Here is a 21,279-nt window from a genome sequence, read left to right as displayed (position 1 = left end):
TGCCCATTTACAACCCACAAACATCCCTTATCCCACTTTTCTATCTTCCACACCTGACTCCGTTCCTTTCTTTCTGAATCTTTATTAGGGGAGGCAACGAAATTTACGATGAGGCGGTCCGGCTCTTGAATGCAATATTGACAAGGGATTGTGATGAACTAGTGGGAACCCCTCTTCGTAATGTTTTGCATCAGATATTATCGACGGTTCCTGTGTAACGCCAAATATTTATTGTTTAGGACACAAAGGTTTGGGAATGTACTAACATGTGAAGAATTTGCCTGAAGCCCAATTTTTAGTATATAAGGAGCAACCCTCTTTGTACAAATCGAACAGGCTCCTAGATACTGCCCATGCGTAGTTTCTGTGACTTCTGTGTCCCTGCAGTAATAAACCTTTGGTCTTTGACGCCACCATCGAGAAGCCCGTGTTTCTGTTTATTTGTGCACCAAGGCAGGTGGGACTCCGGGGTCTTCGGGTGTTGTTCCCTGACACCTCTGGACGGAACCAAAAAGTCCAGAACTCCACCACCCAAAGTAGTGACATGGGAGACCCACGGGGGACACGTTCATTGTGAGAACATAGCTGCGAATCACCGTTAGATTCTATGGGGAAAGTCGCAGTTGAAAATTTAAAGATAAAGGACATTTGGAAGAGGACTTTGAGCAAACCCCTTTAGACTTGATAGGTTCTAGGGCCAACACCCATGGAAGCACTGGAGTACTCGAGTTACCTCACCCAGGGAAGCTGGGTGCCTAGGTGTCTTTTGGTGTCGGGAATCGGCGTCGTTTTCAATGGCAATCTGTGGCAAAGTGCTGCTGCCGTAGAAGTGGAAAGTGTCTGGGTGATCCAAGCCTGGATTGAAGTTGAGAAGAACCTGAAAGCAGAGGGGACAGAGTCTGTCTCACTAGCTAGTGAACGGGGGCACGATAGTGGAAAGCCCACCGATGTCGGGTGATTTCAGGTGATGGAGGTGAAACTTGAATCTTCAGCCACGAAGACCAGGAGGCATTGACAACAACCAGGAGCTGGATTCAAGCTGTCCCATGAAGGATGTCGAGTGCTGTGGCATTGGTGCCCAGATTGGACCAAACAAGCCTTGGCAACAGCAACCCATGCAGAAAGTAGATAGATGCTTTGGTGCAGACCAGCAAGGGACTCACCATGCAGTGGGGAGTCAGGTCACGTCTGAAGCAACCAGACAAGCCCAAGGAAAATCAGAGTTGCCTTCGTAGGGACCCGCCAGTCGACGGACCAGGGATCGTGAAGGAGCCTCAAGCTGAAATGCAAGAAACCGGCTCACGGAACACTTGTTGAGTTTAGGCCCACAATCTTCAGTGCAAAAGGTGCTCGGGGCTTGGGTTACATGTAACCCAAAGCACAACTTCAAGATACATTGAGAAGTCAATGCACTTACAAATGTGCACTCTTTCCAGGGGTTCTGGTTCCATGTCACTCACGAGGGCTGCGGGTCCCAGCTTTGCTGAGGACTTGGGTCGGCCTCTGAGAAGTCTGGAAATCCTCTTCCCGAGCTGCAAATACTTCAGAGTCTGGCGGGAGCTTCGGAGATGCAGACCGGCAAATGCTTCATTGGTGCCTGCCAAGCAGGGGAGTCACTCCTTGAACCCAAGGGAGATTCTTCTTTTCTCTAATCTTGAGTAGAGCAACGAAGTTCCAGGATTCAGTTTCAGAGTTTCGTCCAGGAATAATCTAAAGTCCTGTTGCTAGGGGTTCCTTACTTATACCAAAGAAAGGGGGTGTACATACTCGGGGACCCACCTATGGGAGGCTTTGTCCAGTTTTGCGCCAGAGCAGGGGTTGGTAACCGGTTTGAACTAGACTATGCACAGGTATCAATCAATCAATCATTACATTTGCAAAGCGCGCTACACACCCGTGAGGGTCTCAAGGCGCTGGGGGGGCTGCTACTGATCGAAGAGCCAGGTCTTGAGAAGTCTTCTGAAGGCCAGCAGGTCCTGGGTCTGTCGTAAGTAAGTCTTGGCGGCGAGGTAGGAGAAGGATCAGCCGCCGCCGGTGGAACTGTGGCGAGGGCGAGGGTGGCAGAGCGGAGGCTGCAGGTGGGGGTGTAGAACCTGAGTAGGTCATTGGGGTATGCTGGTCCGGCATTGTGTAGGGCTTTGTGTGTGTGGATGAGGAGTTTGAAGGTGATCCTCTTCTTGACGGGGAGCCAGTGCAGGTGGGGTGTGATATGGCTGCATCGGGGGACGTCGAGGATCAGTCGTGCCGAGGCGTTCTGGATGCGCTGCAGCTGTCTCAAGAGCTTGGTTGTTGTTCTTGTGTAGAGGACGTTCCTGGAGTCCAGTCTGCTGGTGACGAGAGCCTGGGTGACGGTTCTTCATGTGTCGGAGGGGATCCATTTGAAGATCCTGCGGAGCATTCGGAGGGTGTTGAAGCAAGAAGCGGAGACGGCGTTGACCTGCTTGGTCATGGTGAGGGCGGAGTCGAGGATGACCCCTAGGTTGCGTGCGTGGTTGGTGGGTTCTGGGGCTGTTACTAGCGATGTTGGCCACCAGGAGTCATCCCAGGCTGACGGGGTTGAGCCGAGGATGAGGGCCTCCATCTTGTCTGAATTCAGATTCAGCCTGCTGTCCTTCATCCATTCGGTGACGGCCTTCATTCCTCTGTGGAGGTTGGCTTTGGCGGTGTGGGGGTCTTCGGTGAGGGAGATGATCAGCTGGGTGTCGTCAGAGTAGGAGATAATGTTGAGGCTATGTTGTCGTGCGACGTGGGCGAGTGGTGCTATGTAGATATTGAACAGCGTCGGGCTGAGGAATGATCCCTGAGGAACGCCGCAGATGATCTCAGTGGTCTTGGAGCGGAAGGGTGGGAGGCGGACGTTCTAGGTTCTGCCAGAGAGGAAGTATGTGATCCAGGCCAGGGACTTCTCTTGGATTCCGGCGTCATGGAGGCGTGCTGTTAGGGTGCGGTGGCAGACCGTGTCAAAGGCTGCTGATAAGTCCAGAAGGAGGAGGGCGGCTGTTTCTCCTTTGCCCATAAGGATTATGATGTCGTCGGTGGCGGTGATGAGGGTGGTCTCAGTGCTGTGGTTGCTGCGGAAGCCGGACTGGTATGGGTCCAGGATATTGTTGTCTTCGAGGTAGCGGGCCAGCTGCCTGTTGACGATCTTCTCTGTGACTTTCGCCGGGAAAGGGAGCAGGGAGATGGGCCGGAAGTTCTTGAGGTCGTTGGGGTCCACCTTGTGTTTCTTCAGTAGGGCGTTGATCTCGGCGTGCTTCCAGCTCTCTGGGAAAGTTGCTGTCTCGAAGGAGATGTTGATTGTTTTCCGGAGGTGGGGGGCAATGGCTGTGCTGGCTTTGTTGAAAACGTGGTGAGGGCATGGGTCAGATGGGGACCCAGAGTGGATGGAGTTCATGGTCTTGACAGTGTCATCGTTGCTGACGATGGACCAGGGGGTCAGGCGGCTGGTGCGCGTGGTGATAGCAGGGGTGGTGGTCTCAGCGGTGGAGGTGGGAGTGGTGGTATTGAAGCTGTCGTGGATGTTGTTGAAGCTGTCGTGGATGTCGGTGATCTTGCGGTGAAAGAAGGTGGCCAGTGAGTTGCACAGGTCTTGTGATGGTGGAATGTCGTTGGTGTTGGCGCTGGGGTTGGAGAGTTCTTTCACAATGTTGAAGAGCTCTTTGCTGTTGTGTGTTGTTGTCTAGGCGGTTCTTGAAGGCGGTCCTCTTGACGGTCCTGATGAGTTGGTGGTGTCAGCGGGTGGCGTCCTTGTGAGCTATGTGGCTGTCTGGTGTTCGGTCGCGGAGCCAGCTCTTTTCCAGCTTCCGACAGGTGCGCTTGGAGGTCCAGAGGTCTTCAGTGAACCAGACGGCTTTCTTGTTGGTGTGATTAGTGGCTTAGGTCTGGGGCGAGGGTGTTGGCGCAGTCATTGATCCACTGATTGAGGTTGATGGCGGCGGTGTCGGAGTCGGTGGGGTCGGCGGGTGGTCCAAGGGCAAGGGCGGTGGTCAGTTGGTCCTCGGTGATCTTGCCCCAGCAGTGGCGTGGCATCTGTTGGGTGCGGTGGTGTGTGGTGGGTTTCCTGAAGGTGAAGTGGACACATCTGTGGTCTGTCCAGTGGGGTTCCGTGGTGTGGTTGAAGGAGACGTGGAGACTTGCGGAGAAGATGGGGTTCAGTGTGTGTCCAGCTGCGTGGGTGGGTATTGTCACAAGCCGTTTGAGTCCGAGGTTGACACCAAGTGTGCCCCCCGTGCAGACTTCAAAGGACTCTCAGAGTGCACCCACCTCGCCCCAATACACGAAAGCTAGGAGGTGGTTACACTTCCCTGTGACAGGAAGCCTAGGGGCAGATGTATCAAGATACCATTTTGCACTTCTCAAATAGCGATTGTTAAGGAATCTCTATTTGAGAAGTGCAAAATGGTATGTATGTAGAATTTCGCTATTTATTAGCGATTCCTTAAAATTCCTTAATTGCGATTAGCAAATTGCTAATCGCAATTAAGGAATAATTTCCCATTCATTTCTATGGGCCAGGAGGCCCATAGGAAGGAATGGGAAGTTATTCTCAATTTGCGATTAGCAATTAGCTAATCGCAAATTGAGAATAATTTCAAGGGTGCAAGGGTGTCTTAAGGACACCCTGGTGCACCCCTGAAATTGATATGTGTACGCATATGGCGCACATACATGCCCTAAGGGCATGTATGAGCGTCATATGGCACCTTTAGAATTAAAGAAGTGCTTTTTGAAAAGAATTCGCCAATTACCACCAACTACAAGTTGATGGTAATTTGCGAATTCTTAGTCAAAAATCGCAACACTGAAGTGCTTCATACATTTCAAATCACAAATCGCATTTTGCTATTTCTTAAAAGCCTCGCAATATTAAGGAATCGCTAAATTTGCGATTCCTTAATATTGCGAGGCTTTTTGCTTGATACATTTCAAATCCCGTTTTTTTGTCGCAAACGCTGCTATTTTCCGAATCGCAGCGTTTGCGACAAAAAAAACGGATGATACATCTGCCCCCTACTGTCCAGGCCTCCCCTGCTGGAGTTTCGGTCAGCAGCAGGAGGCCAGACTCCAGGACGGGCATGGGGTAGGATTCCAAAGTGTTTGACACCAAACCCGACATGTTTCCATGCAGCCATTCCAAAGTTAGCATGTACTGTAATGTACTTAAGAGTATACGGTCTGGGGCGTGGCCAAGATGGCGTCGGAGTAGGACGCACTTCTGAGCCTCTCCGACGCCGCATCGACAAAAGCAACGTATAGCGGGGTCCCGGGAGTGCTGCTCGACGATCCACGAACGGCGACGGCTGGCGGAGTGCTCCGGTGCCGCCGTAGGGAAGGTTTGGAGCCTTCGGCGCCTTTGGGAGCGGGTCCACGCTGCGGCCTGTGAAGCCGCGGCCTCGCGTGCTGGAGGATCCGGCCTCGGCCTGAGCGGCGCCTGGCCCTGATCGGGCCCGGCCAGTGCTGGCGACCCCGGATTGGGTCGGACGAGAACGGGACGCACCTCCCTACGGGGCCACTGGGCACAGGTGCTGCGAGGAGGGGCGCATCGGCAGTGCCAGCGGCGCAGGGCCGTGGACGGGTGACCTGAGCGCCGACGGAGGCGGACCAGCCGGGAGCGCGTTTGCTGCTCCCGCCATCAGGGCACAGCAGCGGTGAGCCGGAGCGACTGTAGGGAGTGCGGAACCGGCGGAGGCGTGAGGGGCAGCGCAGCAACGGAGGACCGGGACCGGGGGCAGACCAGGAGCGACGTCTTGGCCCTGGAGGGGCGGGAGCTTGACCGGCGGCGCCGGGGGAGCTCTATTGGCTTCCCTGCACTCTGTGCACTCCCTGCACTCTGTGATCGGGGTGGAACCCCCTGGTAATTGCTGGGACACGACCGAAGGAGCACTTTGTACGGTCCGAGCGACCGGGACGCTTAGCTGCCCGAGGTGGGCGGACCTACCGGACGAGCCGGCGACGCCATCTTTGAGCGGCCTTGCGATCTCTCTGGCTTGGGCTGCTGGCTGGGGACGCCCACCGCGATCTCCTCACGCCTGCGACTGGTTGACCATTGGGCCTGTGGTGCTGCCTCTTGCACCCGGAATTGGAGAAGGGGCCACAGCTGGAGGGCACGGGATTCGGATGGTGGGGTGCTGAACTCGTCGCCCACCGAGAGGAGGACTCTCCCTGCGACGGCCCGCGTGGTCCTGCAAGCACTTGAGGTGGGTGCCTCGCCGCCCCCCTGTCTGCCCCGGGGGTTAGGGAGGACCCTTGGACAATCGAGCATCGACGAGTGGTGAAGACCCTGAGGGGAGGAGGCCGCATTACCGGCAAGGTGTGCCTGAATGTGCTCAGGGGACAGCGAGCAGCGCCGCTGACAGGGGTCCTGGCGCGGTGTGTCCCTATCCTGTGACTTATACCCACGGCCGCGTCTGCCAGGAGGCTGGTGGAGGGGGTGCGGAAGCAGTTCACGACCATGGCCAATTCACAACGCAGAGGGGGGAATAAGGGGAAGGAGGGGACCCTCAAGTCATCGCAGCAACCTGCGTCGCCAGGAGCCAGCGGTTCCTCAAAACAGTCAGACGATGAGGCGCCGGCGACTAAAGCATTCATGAAGGAGCTCTTCGCTACCATCAAGGAGGACATTACCGAACTCCGTACACAGCTAGCCTCGGACCTCAGGGAAGTGCGGAGGGACGTGGATGGGATTGGAGAGAGGGTGGCGACGCTGGAGGACCATGACCTTAGCGTGGCGAATGATGTTCACCAACTCCAGCAGGACATCATACGTCTCACGGAGCAGAATCTGGATTTACAGACCCACGCAGAGGATTTGGAGAATCGCTCCAGAAGGAACAACATTCGTATTAAAGCGGTGCCGTGGGACGGTGAAGCGGGGGACCTGCGTGGATACGTCCAAGCCTTGTTTCTTCAGATCCTAGAGGATGAGGAGGTGCGTGATATCCAGATGGACAGAGTGCATAGAGTGGGGCTGCCCAGGAGGGGTGGGGGCCCGCCGCCGGATATCCTCGTCTGTGTGCATGACTTTCAAGTGAAGGAGAAGATATTAAGGAAAGCTAGAGTCCTTTCCTCGTTGCAATTTAGGGGCCATCGCCCCCAGCTTTACCAGGACCTGGCGGCGACGACCTTACAGAAGCGAAGGGACTTCCGGCCTGTGACCGCCTTTCTCCGGGAGCGCGGAGTACCCTACTCCTGGGGCCACCCTTTCCGGATCATCTTTCGGTGGGAAAATAGGCTGAGACAGGTCAATTCCCTGCAGGAAGCGAAGGATCTACTGGGCATCGAGGAGACGGAGCCGTCGCAGGAGGCACGTGGCTCACCATTTCGTAGGCGGCGACGCTCTTCCTCGTGGCACAGTCGGCACAGTCGGACTCAGCGGCTAGTGTGCAGGAGAGAGGAGCCGCAGTGGCCTCAGTGGCTTCCGCCACCATGGCGGACTCCCAGAAGAGCTCTGGAGCAGCATGACCCCACACTCGCAGAGTGGCGTCGGAGGGGCTCTTGGCCTGAGGTCCTCGGGGTAATACGGTACTTTTGGAGAAGACACCCCGGATTTTGGACCTGGGGGTCCCCAGGTGGACACCCCTGCCCCTACCACAGTCCAGTGGGGGACTTTTGGACCATGACCTGCTGGAACTGAAGACTGCGAGGTTCAGGTTCAGTGCCTTGAGTTGCATTTTGTTGTTCTTTGTTCTTGGGGGGTTGGAGGGGGGGATTGTTGGCGCTCTGAATATGGGTGTTGTGGAGGGATGTTTTGGGTTGGGGATGGGAGTTCGAGGGGTGGCGGCGACATTGCGTGACGAGTGTATGTTGACAGGGCCTTTGTCAATATTTTCGTCTGTGTTTTGCATATGGTTTTGGGATTTGCCTTCGTTGACCCTTGCGTGCCCTAGGACTGTGGATGCCTCACGGGATTTGCGGAGTGGCCGGGCGGGCCTCCTGGGTTGGTTGTGGCTGGGCTTCTTCCCTAGAGACCCCATGTTTGTTTCTCTTTCCTGGGCTCGGTTTGTGGCGAATGTGCGAGACCGGAGCGTGCACCGTGGCTGTATGACTGTGAGCATGGCGTGGAATCTGTGTGAGCCCTTATGCCTGTCAGCATAGGAACTTGGAATGTAAAGGGCCTTAATTCCCCGCAGAAGAGGCAGAAACTCTGGAAGTACATCATAGATCACCATTTGGATGTAGTGGCCCTCCAGGAGACCCACCTGGCTAGGAAGGACGAGTTGAGGCTTCGGCATCGGCAGTTCCCCCTTATCTACAGGGCCTCTGCAGCCACGAAGCATAGAGGGGTGGCTCTACTCTTTCGGGCTTCCTTGCATTTTCAGCCCATGGGTGTGAGTGTGGATAGGGACGGCCGTTGGCTGCTGGTGAAGGGAATGTTGCGGGGCCGCCTGTGTACCTTTGCTGTATTGTATGCCCCTAATGCGGGACAGAATGGCTTTCTGCAGGATCTACTGGATAGGATGGGGGACTTTGTGGAGGGTCATTTACTCTTACTAGGCGATTTCAATATGGTGTGGGACAGGGGTCAGGATAGCTCTGGGGGCCGCAGGGCAGTCACAGGCGTCTTCTCAGACGAAACTAAACGGCAGTTGGGAGACCTGGGGCTGATTGACAGTTGGCGCTCTCTCCACACACAGACCAGAGATTACACCTTTTTTTCCAACGTACATCACTCGTACTCCCGCATTGATTATATCTTACTTAGTCAGGCCCTTCGAGGAGATATACAATTGGCAAGTATTTTTCCACTCTCGCTATCAGATCATAGCCTTGTTGTTCTGGGACTACGCTGGGCCGCTGGGGGGGATGGTTGGCGTAAGTGGTATTTCCCGGCAGCCCTGGTGCGAGATGAGGCATCGTGTAAGGCCCTGCGTAAGGCGATTAGCGATTTTTTCCTCCTTAACCCGCCTTCAGACACGTCGGTGTATACCACGTGGGACGCGTGCAAGGCCTCCTTGCGGGGCACGTGCCTCGCCCTCAACGCGAACCTGAATAAGCTAAGGCGCGAGAAGAGGGAGGCTCTGGAATTAGAACTGGCTACTTTGGAGCAGGCCCACAAGGCGAACCCCTCCAGGGTGACCCTACGCCCCCTGACGGCGGTCCGTGGGAAACTGAGGGCCCATTATAACAACAGGGCGGAATTTACTCTTTTGCGACTTAGACGTACCTCCTATTCCCAGGGCAACAAGATCGGGCGCCATCTGGCCCGGCAACTCCGGGACAAACGCGAGAAAGACTATGTCGGGGGTATTCGCGACCAAGCGGGCTCTGTCCAGCATAGAGACGCGGACAAGGCGGCCATATTCGGGCGCTTTTATGCGGCACTCTACTCGAGTGACGCTCTCGATCCCGTCGCACAATCCAAATTCCTGGAGGGCCTGTCTCTCCCGAAGGTTTCTAGGGAATGGAACGAATCACTATCATCCCCCATCACTCGGGAGGAAGTCTTGGATGCCATTACAAACCTGAAGCCGCACAAGGCCCCCGGGCCTGACGGCTACACGGCCCTCTTCTACAAAACGTTTGCTTCTGAAATATGCGATTACCTGGTATCCCTTTTCAACACAATGGCTGTTGATGGCAGGACCACGGATTCTATGGCTGAAGCATTGATCAGTATTATTCCCAAACCAGGGAAGGATCCTACCCTTTGTACATCCTACCGCCCAATAGCGCTTCTCAATCTGGATGCCAAACTGTATTCCTCTATCCTGGCGGGTAGGCTGCAGGACCTGATGCCTGCCCTGATCCATCCTGATCAATCGGGATTTATTAAGGGCAGACAAACCCATGATAACCTGCGCCGCGTCATACACCTCATCGAGAAGGCGGAGCGATTTCGCATACCCGCGGTGCTAGTAGGGCTCGACGCGGAGAAGGCTTTCGACTGCGTCGACTGGGGGTTTTTGCACCAGACTCTAGTGGCTTTTGGTTTCTCACCTGCTTTCGTGAAGATGATTGAGGCTAACTACAGTGGGCCCACATCCCGTGTGCTGGTCAATGGCCATAGATCCACAAATTTTCGCCATTCCCGAGGGACACGCCAGGGATGTCCCCTTTCACCCCTTCTCTTTGCTCTGAGTATTGAGCCATTAGCATTAGTGGTGCGAGATAATGAGAGGATTCTGGGACTTCCTTTTACGGGCGAGCAGCACAAGATCTCGCTCTTTGCGGACGATGTCCTGCTGTCCATCAGGGATCCGGCGCTGTCGCTGCCGCATGTCCACTCAGTGCTCTCTGCCTACGAGGAAGTGGCGGGTTTCAAGGTTAATTTCGATAAATCCTACATCCTAAACCTGACCCTCTCGGCGGGGGAGGTGCAAGTGACCAGGCTGCTCACTCCACTTGCTTGGGCGTCGGAGTCCTTGCTCTACTTGGGCGTGCGATTGACTTCCACCGTGAATGCCCTGTTCCACGCTAACTTCCCTCCGATGTTATCCTCCGTGCGAACTGAGCTGGAACGTTGGAAGCCTAAATTCATCTCGTGGCTGGGCAGGATACACGCCCTTAAAATGGTGCTCCTTCCCAAATTGTTGTATTTGTTTCAGGCTTTGCCTATTCCGATTGGGCTAGACTACTTCCGCCGATTGAAGACCATGATGCTAAGATATGTCTGGCAGGGCGGCCGGGCACGGCTTCCATTCTACGTTCTGAGGCGCCCACGCTTAGAGGGGGGGGGTTGGCTTTCCGGACATGCATTTGTACTACAAAGCTGCCCAGCTGAGGGTCATCGTAGAGTGGTCCCAACAGAAGTCGGAGAAGCACTGGCTCCACATGGATCGTAGCGTCGCGGGCCGCTCCATCTGGGATCTGGCCTGGAAGCCTAAGGCAGACCGCCCCAAGAATGCTTACATTAGCACCCCCACGAGCACGGTGCTGAAGGTATGGGACACGGTGAGCGGTGACGACCGTTGGACCACGTTCCCGTCCCCATTCACCCCAATTCACTTTAATCTGGCTTTTCCCCCAGCCCTGGCGGAGGGTCCCTTTGACGCTTGGAGGGAGGGTGGCTGTAGAGCACTCACCCACTTGTTCCACGGCGTCGAACCCCTCACTTTCCACAACTGTATGAGGGACTATGGTGTCCTCCCGACAGAGCGCTTCAGGCATCTCCAACTCCTACATTGGGCAACGTCACCTGCCGTAGTAGACGCAGCTACCAGACCCTTGTCAAAATTTGAGTCCTTCCTTCTTCACACTACTACCATGAGGGGTACGATCTCTTTCCTGTACAAACTGTTATTAGACTCGCCACGACCACGATATCAAGACCATTGGGAATCCACACTGGGGAGGGACATTTCTGCGACCGATTGGCGGGCCCTGTGGAGAGATGTGACGGCGCACATGACTCTACTGACCTCAGAGAAGCACATTTGAAACTCATCTTTGATTGGTACCTATACCCCTCCAAATTACACCGCATATTCCCGGCTACTTCAGATAGGTGTTGGCGGGGCTGTGGGATGTTGGGAGACTTTAAGCATATATGGTGGGACTGCCCCACCATACAGCCGTTTTGGGCTGAGATTCTGTCCCATATTAGAGACATCTTGGGTTACCCGATTCCGAACTCTATGGACTTTGTCCTATTAGGACTTAGGGACCTGCTGCTTGAACACCAGACTAGGGCGGATAAGCGTGTGATGTGGCTGTGTTTGGGTGCGGCCAAGATGACTCTAGCGGCAGCGTGGAAGTCCCCATCTGCCCCGGCTATTTCCCTGTGGCATGCTCGACTGTGGCGTCTGTTGAGCATGGAACGCCTCTCTGACATCTTCCTGGGGAACTTTAAGAACTTTACGTACAATTGGGGCTCGCTTGTGAGATTTCTGTCCCGAGGTTTGCCTTCGGCCGTATGCCCATCAACGCTGCGATCTCTCCATCTCTTCCAGATTTGATCTCAAGAATGTCTGTATTGTTTGCTATGATTGCTGGTCGCCGCCACTGGGGGGAGGGTGATGTTGGGGAGGGACGAGGGCGGGGGATAGTTGGGGTGTCCGTCTTATGTTCTCCTTCCTTCTTTCTCTCTCGCTGCGACTAGCTATGCCTGGGGAGGGCTACTGGACCATGAGCGGAGTTTGGGCGGTTCTCTCGATCTGAGGGGGCCTGTACTGGACTAGACTCTCTATTACCTGCGGACTATGGAGCCCTATCGCCCTTCCTCTTTGGATGAGTTCCTCCCCCTTTTTTGCGCCCCCTGTGTGGGGCCTCGTGGCGGTGTGTCGCCTATCCTTTTCTTCCCTTTCTGTTTCCCCTCTTCCTGTCTCCCACCCCCCTTTCTATTTTCAACTGATATACTGCAAAATAAAAATTTTACAAGAGTATACGGTCTGGCTGCCTTCACTGAACAGCCCCAGAGAATAGGTTCTGAAGGCTGCAGAGGGGTCCTGCTCATGCATGGGCACGCTCTCACACGAAACCAAGCACCCTGCCTTCAGGATTGATAAGGCCTGCCATAAGGGTGACTGATGTTTTATTGTGCAGTGATTAAAGGTAGATATAGGTAACCTATATCTTAGCAAGAGGTGCATGCACCACCTTACTCAGGATGCAGTAGCAGTCCTGTGGTGTTATTTTGGAAGGCTTCCCAGAGGTGGCATAATACTTGCTTCAGCCCTTGGTAGGCCTCTGGGGTACCTATGCCGTTAGTACCTGGTGTTCCATATACTAGGGACTCACAAGGGTCCCCCAGTAACCAAACTGGAGCGTACCTACAGTACTTTCAATAAATTCAGAGAGGATTCAGCTAAGCTGGGGTCCTGGATAGGTGGGCCCCAGCCACACTAAAGTAAAAAAACAATGAACATCAGCAAAAAAGTGGGGGTAATCATAGTAAGCAGATCCCACTTTCCTACACAACCCCCCCCCCCCCAACGCAGGGACATTAAACTAACCTTGACCAGTTGAGTCTTCATGTTTTAAGTGGAAATATCTGGAGAGTCTATCTGCATTGGCATGATTACTCCCAGGTCTATGTTCAACTGTATGGTCCATCCCCTGTAGGGAAATGGACCACCTCAAATGTTTTCACCCTCCATTTGTTTTAGCCATAAGAGGGGCTTATACCCAATACCCAGAGCAGATGAGAACATAGATACTTTGGCCTCAGCCAAGTTTCTGAGCACATTTGATCTGATAGCTGGATGCTGGCAGATCAGACTAACTGATGATACAAAGCATAAGACAGCATTTTCTACCCCTAGGGGGCACTACCAATTTGTGGGGATGCCCTTTGGTTTAAAAAATCTAGGTCCTGTTCAGTTTTTGACATTTTTGCCTGTGAACCGTGGACGCAATGCCTTCAGAGGGAGACGGAACTACACCACCTTCTCAGACTCCTCATATAGTTCGGAGAGTGGCACCAAACAAACCTGCCCCAGCTTGGCTTACACCTACCAAGTCTACAGCAATCCACCACAGATCCCTTTTTGAGGACAAGGCCCATGGAGACCACCCAGGGGACGAGGCAACAACTGGCCAAGGGGGCCACGAGGGGGCAGCAACAGAACAATGTGGACTGGGATGGAGGCAGGGGCAGAGCACGGAAGCAGGTCTGATTTACGCCAGAAGAACATGGAGAGAGATCCACCTGCCGAAGGTGTACAGGTGTACAGGTGGTAATACCCCCACCGAACCCAGTGGTGAACATTTCTTGCTATAATTTAAAGCTGGATGAGATCAAGGTCCATAGTAAGGGCCTTTCCTATGCCCCTACGGCAATACCCGACCAAATCGCCATCAGAACTGAGCTTCACAGATTCTTTAGGAAGATTTGGCTCCGGTACTACTTTAGAACTCTACATTCCAAACCCAGAATTCCAATACCGGCCTGAGAATACCATCCATGTTTGTTCCACCGACTTATGTCATGACAAGTAAGATTCTGGCCTATGAGAATGTGGTTTTGCGTGATGTGAACAAGATTTTGGGAGATCAAAAGTATATGAAATTCAATATCAGCAAGATTGAGAAGACAGCATTGATGACTTTGAAAGACAACAGAGAAGTGATCATTAAGCCTGGGGAAAAAAGGTAAAGCCATTGTGGTAAAGGATGTCTCCAAATACAAAGAAGAGATTTTCATGCAACTGAATAATGGTGGCAGCTACAAAAAACTTTCAGGTGATCCCTCTAAAGAACTAGCTCTAGAGATACTGCAACTCACTCAAGAAGGCCTTGACCTGGGTTTCCTCTCCGATCATGAGTTTCACTACCTCAACCAAAAAAATCCCAGACTGCCGACAATCTATACTCTGCCCAAAATACACAAGGACATGATCAATCCACCCGGACGCCCCATCGTGTCTGGGTGTGGCTGGATGCTTGAGCCCCTATGCAGGTATATAGATTTTTTCCTAAAGCCCATTGCAGAGAGTACGCAGACCTACCTACGAGAAACCGCGCAGACCATCAACATCATAGATGGTCGACCTTTTGATCAACCAACTGCTGGTCACATGCGACATTGTATTGCTTTACACGAGCATTCCCAAAGAAACCGCTCTGGTTGTCATGTCTGTTGCATTAAACCAACGCGAGGCACTGGTCCCTGTCCCCACCGATTTTATCATTTCGCTCCTGAGGATTGCCATGAGGAAGAATTTCTTCATCTTCCAAAACTGCTTCTACTTGCAAACCAAGGGAGTAGCCATGGGGGCGACCTTTGCCCCAGATTGGACTATTATCTTTATGGCTGCGTTTGAAAGAGAGTTCATTTTTGACGACCAGAACCCTTTCCAGTCAAACTTGGGTCTATGGATGCGCTACATAGACGATATCCTGCTAATATGGACAGGCGACTAATCGACTTCCTTGATTTAATCATCTATGCCAACGGTGACGTACTTGGGACAACCCCATACCGTAAACCGGCAGAATGCAACTCACTTCTTCAGTACACCAGTCACCACCCCAGAGGACTTTGGTACAGTCTGCCTTTCGGGCAGTTCCTTCACATTCGGAGGAACTGCTCCCTGAAACAACACTACATGAGTGAATCAGAGGATCTGACTGACCACGTGATCAAACGTGGCTATCAAAGAAGACTGGTCAAGAAGGTGAGAAAACAGGCTTGGTTCAGTCCACGAGAATCGTTACTTCAACCTCGAGACAGGACTAACATCCAGGAACAGAGGCTGATCTGTGTCACAACATTCTCCACCAAAAGTAATGAAATAAAAAAAGTTATCAACAAGCACTGGAACCTCATATCTGATGAACTCGCGCAGAAAGCCCCACGTATGCACTCATTCAAAAAGGCCAAGTGCATCAGGGACTATGTTGTCCGTTCCTTCTTGGACCCACCCACACCTACCACGATCCTGTCCCTTTGGAATTTACATCCCCTGATCGGACACCACAGATGTGGACATTGTAAAGCCTGTTCAAACACTATCCAGACCAAGGAATTCAATCACAAACAACACAAGATCATCCTCCAAACTCACACCATCTGCAACACGAACAATGTCATTTACTATATTGTATGCCCCTGTGATTTGGTCTACATAGGGCAGACTCAACAAAAGATCAAAATGAGGGCGTTGCAACACTATAGTCACATCCGTTGCGAAGTAGCTAGTGCACCCTTGGTTGAACATGTCAAACAAGCCAGCCAACGCCCAGACAGCTTCAAATGGATTGTACTTGAAAAAGCCACATTGGGACCAAGGGGAGGCAATATTGGGCTGATACTTGACATTCAGGAATCCAAATGGATGGCTCTCTTTGACTCTATAAACAATGGCCTTAATGAGATGGACAGCAGCTACGCTCAATTAGCAACCATATGTCCATAGATCTCTACCACATACATTGCCCCTGAGGTGGTCTATTCATTGGCTGTGCTTATGCTGTAATTTAACTCATCTATCTTTCTGCTATCTATCATCTATCATCATCTTTGGCCCTACTGTGCTTTTACCACCTTGCGAGGTAGGTACTCATTGCAGGGCCTGAGTACACTTAATCCATATGTGTCCAGTGTGTCATACTATGGAATGCTCTGATGATGATAACTTGTTCAATAACCACTCACGGTCCCAATGCGCCTTTACCACCCTGTGAGGTAGGTACGTGCTGTCATCTGTTCTAAATTTGTGTTGAGTTCTTCATACCGTCTTTTGCCCGAACACTCTTTTACCATCCTGTGTGGTAGGTACGTGCTGTAGGGTTGGGACACCTTTTGTCTTGAATCTGTGGTTACACCATATAACATGTGACTGCTAATCTAACGCACTGTCATCTGGTCCAAATTTGTGTTGAGTTTATCATACAGTTGTTGGCCGGAACGCACTTTTACCATCCCGCGTGGCAGGTACAAGCTGCAGGATTGGGACACCCTTTGTCTTCAATCGGTGGTTATACTATATGACTTATGACCTTTAATCTAATAACCCCCTTTTTTGACATTTCCTGTTGCCTTCATTTTACGGCCATGCTCCTATATATGACAGGCACCCAAGATTTATTTGACCACAGCCTGATTTTTCATGTCCTACACGCTTACACCTTGAGTCAGGCCCGCTTACTCTAGCACATTAGGGCCATGTCAGATTTTTTCTTCCCTGCTATACTGACTGGCAGTGGTAATTGCCCAGCACGATGGGCTCCGTGTGAATACCATTTAACTTTATTGGTACTCCTTCGTGGCTAAGCACTTTTGGCCGGGAGCTGCACTTATATTTTATGGCCACTCTTGGCCGTGCATTTTTAATTACTTAATTAATTTGATCTACATCTGCCCTGTGATTTTATGACCTTATCATGGTTTCCAGATACCTCCATGGTTACCTGACTCGTACCGAAACGTCTTTCAGTCTTTCTTCTCTTTTCCACGCATCGAGCACGAGCACTACGTCCATGCGTGCCGCTAGCCGTCGGGCTTGGTTGAAAAGCAGCGATCCGCTGGCGCTTCCTCCTCGCCTTGCAGATGACACAGCCCTCGATGGCAGAGGAAAGTTTCACAAAGGTATGTCTCCCGCCCCTATCACATTCCGTAGTTTGCCTTTCACACAAACCCAACTAGTCTTGTTTGGGGATGTAACCTCCGTATTGGGTCCTTTATTTATGTTTCTCTAGAAACCGTGGCAAGCTGACCGCACCCTGGCGGCTCCCGAGTTTAAACTTTTCCGTTGAGGATGCCAACTTGAACCACTTTCCCTCTGTGAGTTATTTTTCTTTTTGAGCCATTAACGGGCTATTGCGCTAACGCCATTTAGCAAGCACTGTGTTTATACCATTTATTTATTTTTTAGATTGATGCCTGATTGTGATTCATGCCAATATTCCCCTGTATGAGACTACGGCACCCATGGTATTTAGTAACCTTTTTCACCACTCCCTTCCTTTTTTCCTCCAGCATTAGCTCGCGAACCATTGATCCCAATGGGACCACTCTTTGATTCCGTTCTATTTTTGTCTCTGCTCTAGGAAGCTTGCCCACACCCATTCCCCCGTCATGAGGAAGACCCTCCGGTAAAGGCCCACTTTTCCCTACCCTGTCGTCAATGTCAACAACTGATCCACCTGCCAGCCTCTATCCCAAGCTTTATTTGTACTGCTAACTCTAGAAGCATGGTTACCCTGAATGTATAATCATGTACTGTACTTGCTATTGTCTCCTTTCTGAAGCCAGTTTTAAAGAATGGTTTTTGACTAAGGACGCGTGACCTCATTTATCACATACCTTACCCTGCACTACTTCCTACCACTTTCACTCCCCTTCCCATTACCTATTGGGCACTACGATTTGTTACTATGTCAACATATGCTGTTTGCATAATATCTTGTGCATTGGTACTTTGTTATTAAATAACAATGTACATGCGATTTGATTATATTTGTTCTTTATCTTGACCCTAAGCGTATTCTATTGTGCATTCACACTGTTCTGGGACCCCTTCCTTTTGTATTGTGACCTAGTCATAGCAAACACATGTGCAGGGATACCTAAGATTTCTGCATGGGTCCTGAGCTCCATTTCAGCCCAGACTGCAGTCTGTAAATCATTGCCAAGCAAGCATTCAACAGGGAGGTCTGCACTTACCACAACCTTCTTGAGGTCAGTTACCCCTCCCCAGGAGAAATTAACAGCTGCCAGGGCACGGTCAGTCCTGACATTGCTAGCATTGGTGACTTGGTACATTTCACCAAGTATGATCTGCTCAGGAGCCACACGGTATTGTGTCACCATTGTGACACTTGCCCCTGTGTCCTTGAATGCCAACACCTCTTTTCCATTGATCAAAGGCTGCTGTCTGTATTTGCCCAGATTACTGAGACTCACAAAGGAGGACATATCCATGCCTCCATCACAGATCAGTACAGCCTGAGTTGGAACCCTGACTAGGCCAGAGTCCATCTCAGAACCCAGGGTTAACCCTACTACACCCTTATTCTGAGTACCACCACCTGGAGCTGAACTAGGGGGAACAGTTGCCTTAGAGGCAATGGTGGCTGGAGTTGAGTCTTTGAACTGATTACAATCACTAGTCCAATGGATTTTCTGTTTACAGATTTTACACCATGGTTTCTTTTGGCCGTTTTCTTTGGAAGATTGGGATTCCCCACCAGATGCAGATTTTTGGGGACCTTGAGAAGACTTCTGGTCTTTATCCTTTTCCCCACCCTTATCAGAGTTCTTAGAATCTTGCTTCTTCTGGTCACCACCTTGGTTATGAACCTTCTGCTTCACCCTGGTTCTGACCCATTCTTGGGGAAAGGTCAGATCAGAGTCCACAAGGTACTGATGCAACAGCTGATTTTGACAACTATTAAGGATCTGCTCCCTCATAATTAAGTTGTACAATCCTGTGAAATCACACACCTTACTGCCAAGTAACCAGCCCTCCAGAGCCTTAGTAGCACAATCAACAAAGTCAACCCAGTCCAGAGTCTGAGCCTTTTTGGTATCTCTGAACTCTGTATTGTTCAGTCGTTAGGCCAAATCCCTCAATCAGAGCACGCTTCAGGACTGTATAATCATCAGCATCCTCTTCTCTAACAGTGAGGACCTTGTCTCCACCTTTGTCTGCAAAGGAGAGCCACACAATTGCTGCCCACTGCTCCTGGAGGACCTTCTGAACTTTACATGCCCTTTCCAGTGCAGTTATCCATTTGTGAATGTCATCTCCACTCTGGTAGGGAGGGGCAATCTTGCTTAAATTCCTATGATCATGAGACCTTTCTCTACCATTAGGAAAGTTGCTGCCACCATGGGACTCTAGTCCCATCTTCTTTCAAACTCTTTGGAGGTCTAGGGCCTCCATTTCTAAGGCTATTTGCTGTCTTCTGATTCTAACCTGAGTGTCCTCATACTTATGCAGCATTTTTCTCTAATCCAGGAAGGATTCCCTCCTATGAGAAGAGACAGAGGTCCCTATAGATACACCAGAATGGTGAGACTCCACAGAAGGAGATCTGGGCCTTCTAGGCATACCTCCAACTCCTCCACATACCCTATTAGTCTCATTATGAGGCTAGAGGTAAAAGCACATATGTTACATTTAATAGCACACAGTAAATTAGCAGAATATACGTTGAGGCCTGGGGGCGTACCAAACCTTATATTAAGAAAGTGGTATAAGAACCACGACTTGACTCAACACAAGGCCTAGAGCTTGTAGAATCGCTGGGCCCACAAGGAACCACCCAAGGTAGTAACACATGGGACCCACGGGGACGCGTGCAGTCTGAGAACACCGCCGCGAATCACCGTAAGCTTCTACGGGGAAAGCCACGCTGGACATTTAAAGATAAAGGACACTTGGAAGAGGACTTTGAGCTAACCCCTTTAGACTTAAGGGGTTCTAGGGCCAACACCCACGGGAGCACTGGAGTACTCGAGTTACCTCACCCAGGGAAGCCGGGTGCATAGGTGTCTTTTGGTGTCAGGAATCGTCGTTGTTTTCAATGGTGATCTGCTGCAAAGTGCTGCTGCCGTAGAAGTGGAAAGTGTCCATGGTGATCCAAGCCTGGAGGAAAGATGAAAAGAACCTGAAAGCAGAGGGGACAGAGTCTGGGTCACTAGCCAGTGATCAGGGGGACGATAGTCGAATGCCCATCAATGTCGGGTGTCGGGTGAAGGGGGTGAAGCTTGACTCTTCAGCCACGAGGACCAGGAGGTGTTGACGATGACCAGGAGCTGGATTTGAGCTGTCCCACAAAGGATGTTGAGTGTTGCGGCATTGGTGCCCGGATTGGACCCAACAAGCTTTGGCAACAGCAACACAGGCAGAAAGGAGAAAGATGCTTTGGTGCAGACCAGCAAGATCTGAGTGACTCACCACGTTTGGGAGTCAGGGCACATCTGGAGCAACCAGGGAAGCCCAAGGAAAATCAGAGTTGCTGTCGAAGGGACCCACCAGTCGACGGAACAGGGATCGCGAAGGATCCTCAAGCTGTAATGTAAGAAGCGGGCTCACGGAACACTCGTGGAGTGTAGGCCCGCAATCTTCGGTGCAAAAGGTGCTCGGAGCTTGGGCTACAAGTAACCCAAAGCACAACTTCAAGAGACTTTGAAAAGGCAATGCACTTGCAAATGTAAACGGTGTCCAGGAGTTCTGGTTCCACGTCACTCACGAAGGCTGCGGGTCTCATGCTTTGCTGGGGACTCAGGTTGGCCTCTAAGAAGTCTGGAAATCCTCTTCCTGGGCTGCAAATACTTTGGAGTCCGGTGGGAGCTTCAGAGATGCAGACCGGCAAATGCTTCGTTGGTACCTGCCAAGCAGGGGGAGTCACTCCTTGACCCCAATAAAGATTCTTCCATCCTCTTTTCTTGAGTAGAGCGTTGAAGTTCTAGGATTCAGTTTCAAAGTTTCATCCAGGTGTAATCTAAAGTTCTGTTGCCAGGGGTTCCTTACTTATACCAAAGAAAGGGGTTGGACATGCTCTGGGGACAGACCTATGGGGGGGTTTGGAAAGAGGGGAAGCTACACCCATTTCTTTTGTCCAGTTTTGTGCCAGAGCGGGGGCTGGTAGCCCCTGCAACCGGTTTGAACTGGACTATGAACAGGGACACCAAATGTGCCCCTAGTGCAGACTTCAAAGCACTCTCAGAGTGCACCCACCCAGCCCCAATACATTAAAGCCTACCTTGGAGGTGGTTACACCTCCATATGACAGGAAACCTATTGTCCAGGCCTCCCCTGCTGAAGTTTCGGTCAGCATCAGGAAGCCAGACTCGTGTCTGTAGCTGCAGCATCCATTTTGGTATGCCAGGGCTCTTTAAAACTGGTACATGGTATACCAGTGTGTACATGTCTCTCCCTCTAGAAGAGTGGA

Source organism: Lissotriton vulgaris, chromosome 4_1 (genome assembly GCF_964263255.1).
Source record: "Lissotriton vulgaris chromosome 4_1, aLisVul1.2, whole genome shotgun sequence".
Classification (NCBI taxonomy): Eukaryota; Metazoa; Chordata; class Amphibia; order Caudata; family Salamandridae; genus Lissotriton; species Lissotriton vulgaris.
The sequence above is the reverse complement of the archived record's forward strand: the minus strand, read 5'-3'. Positions refer to the sequence as shown.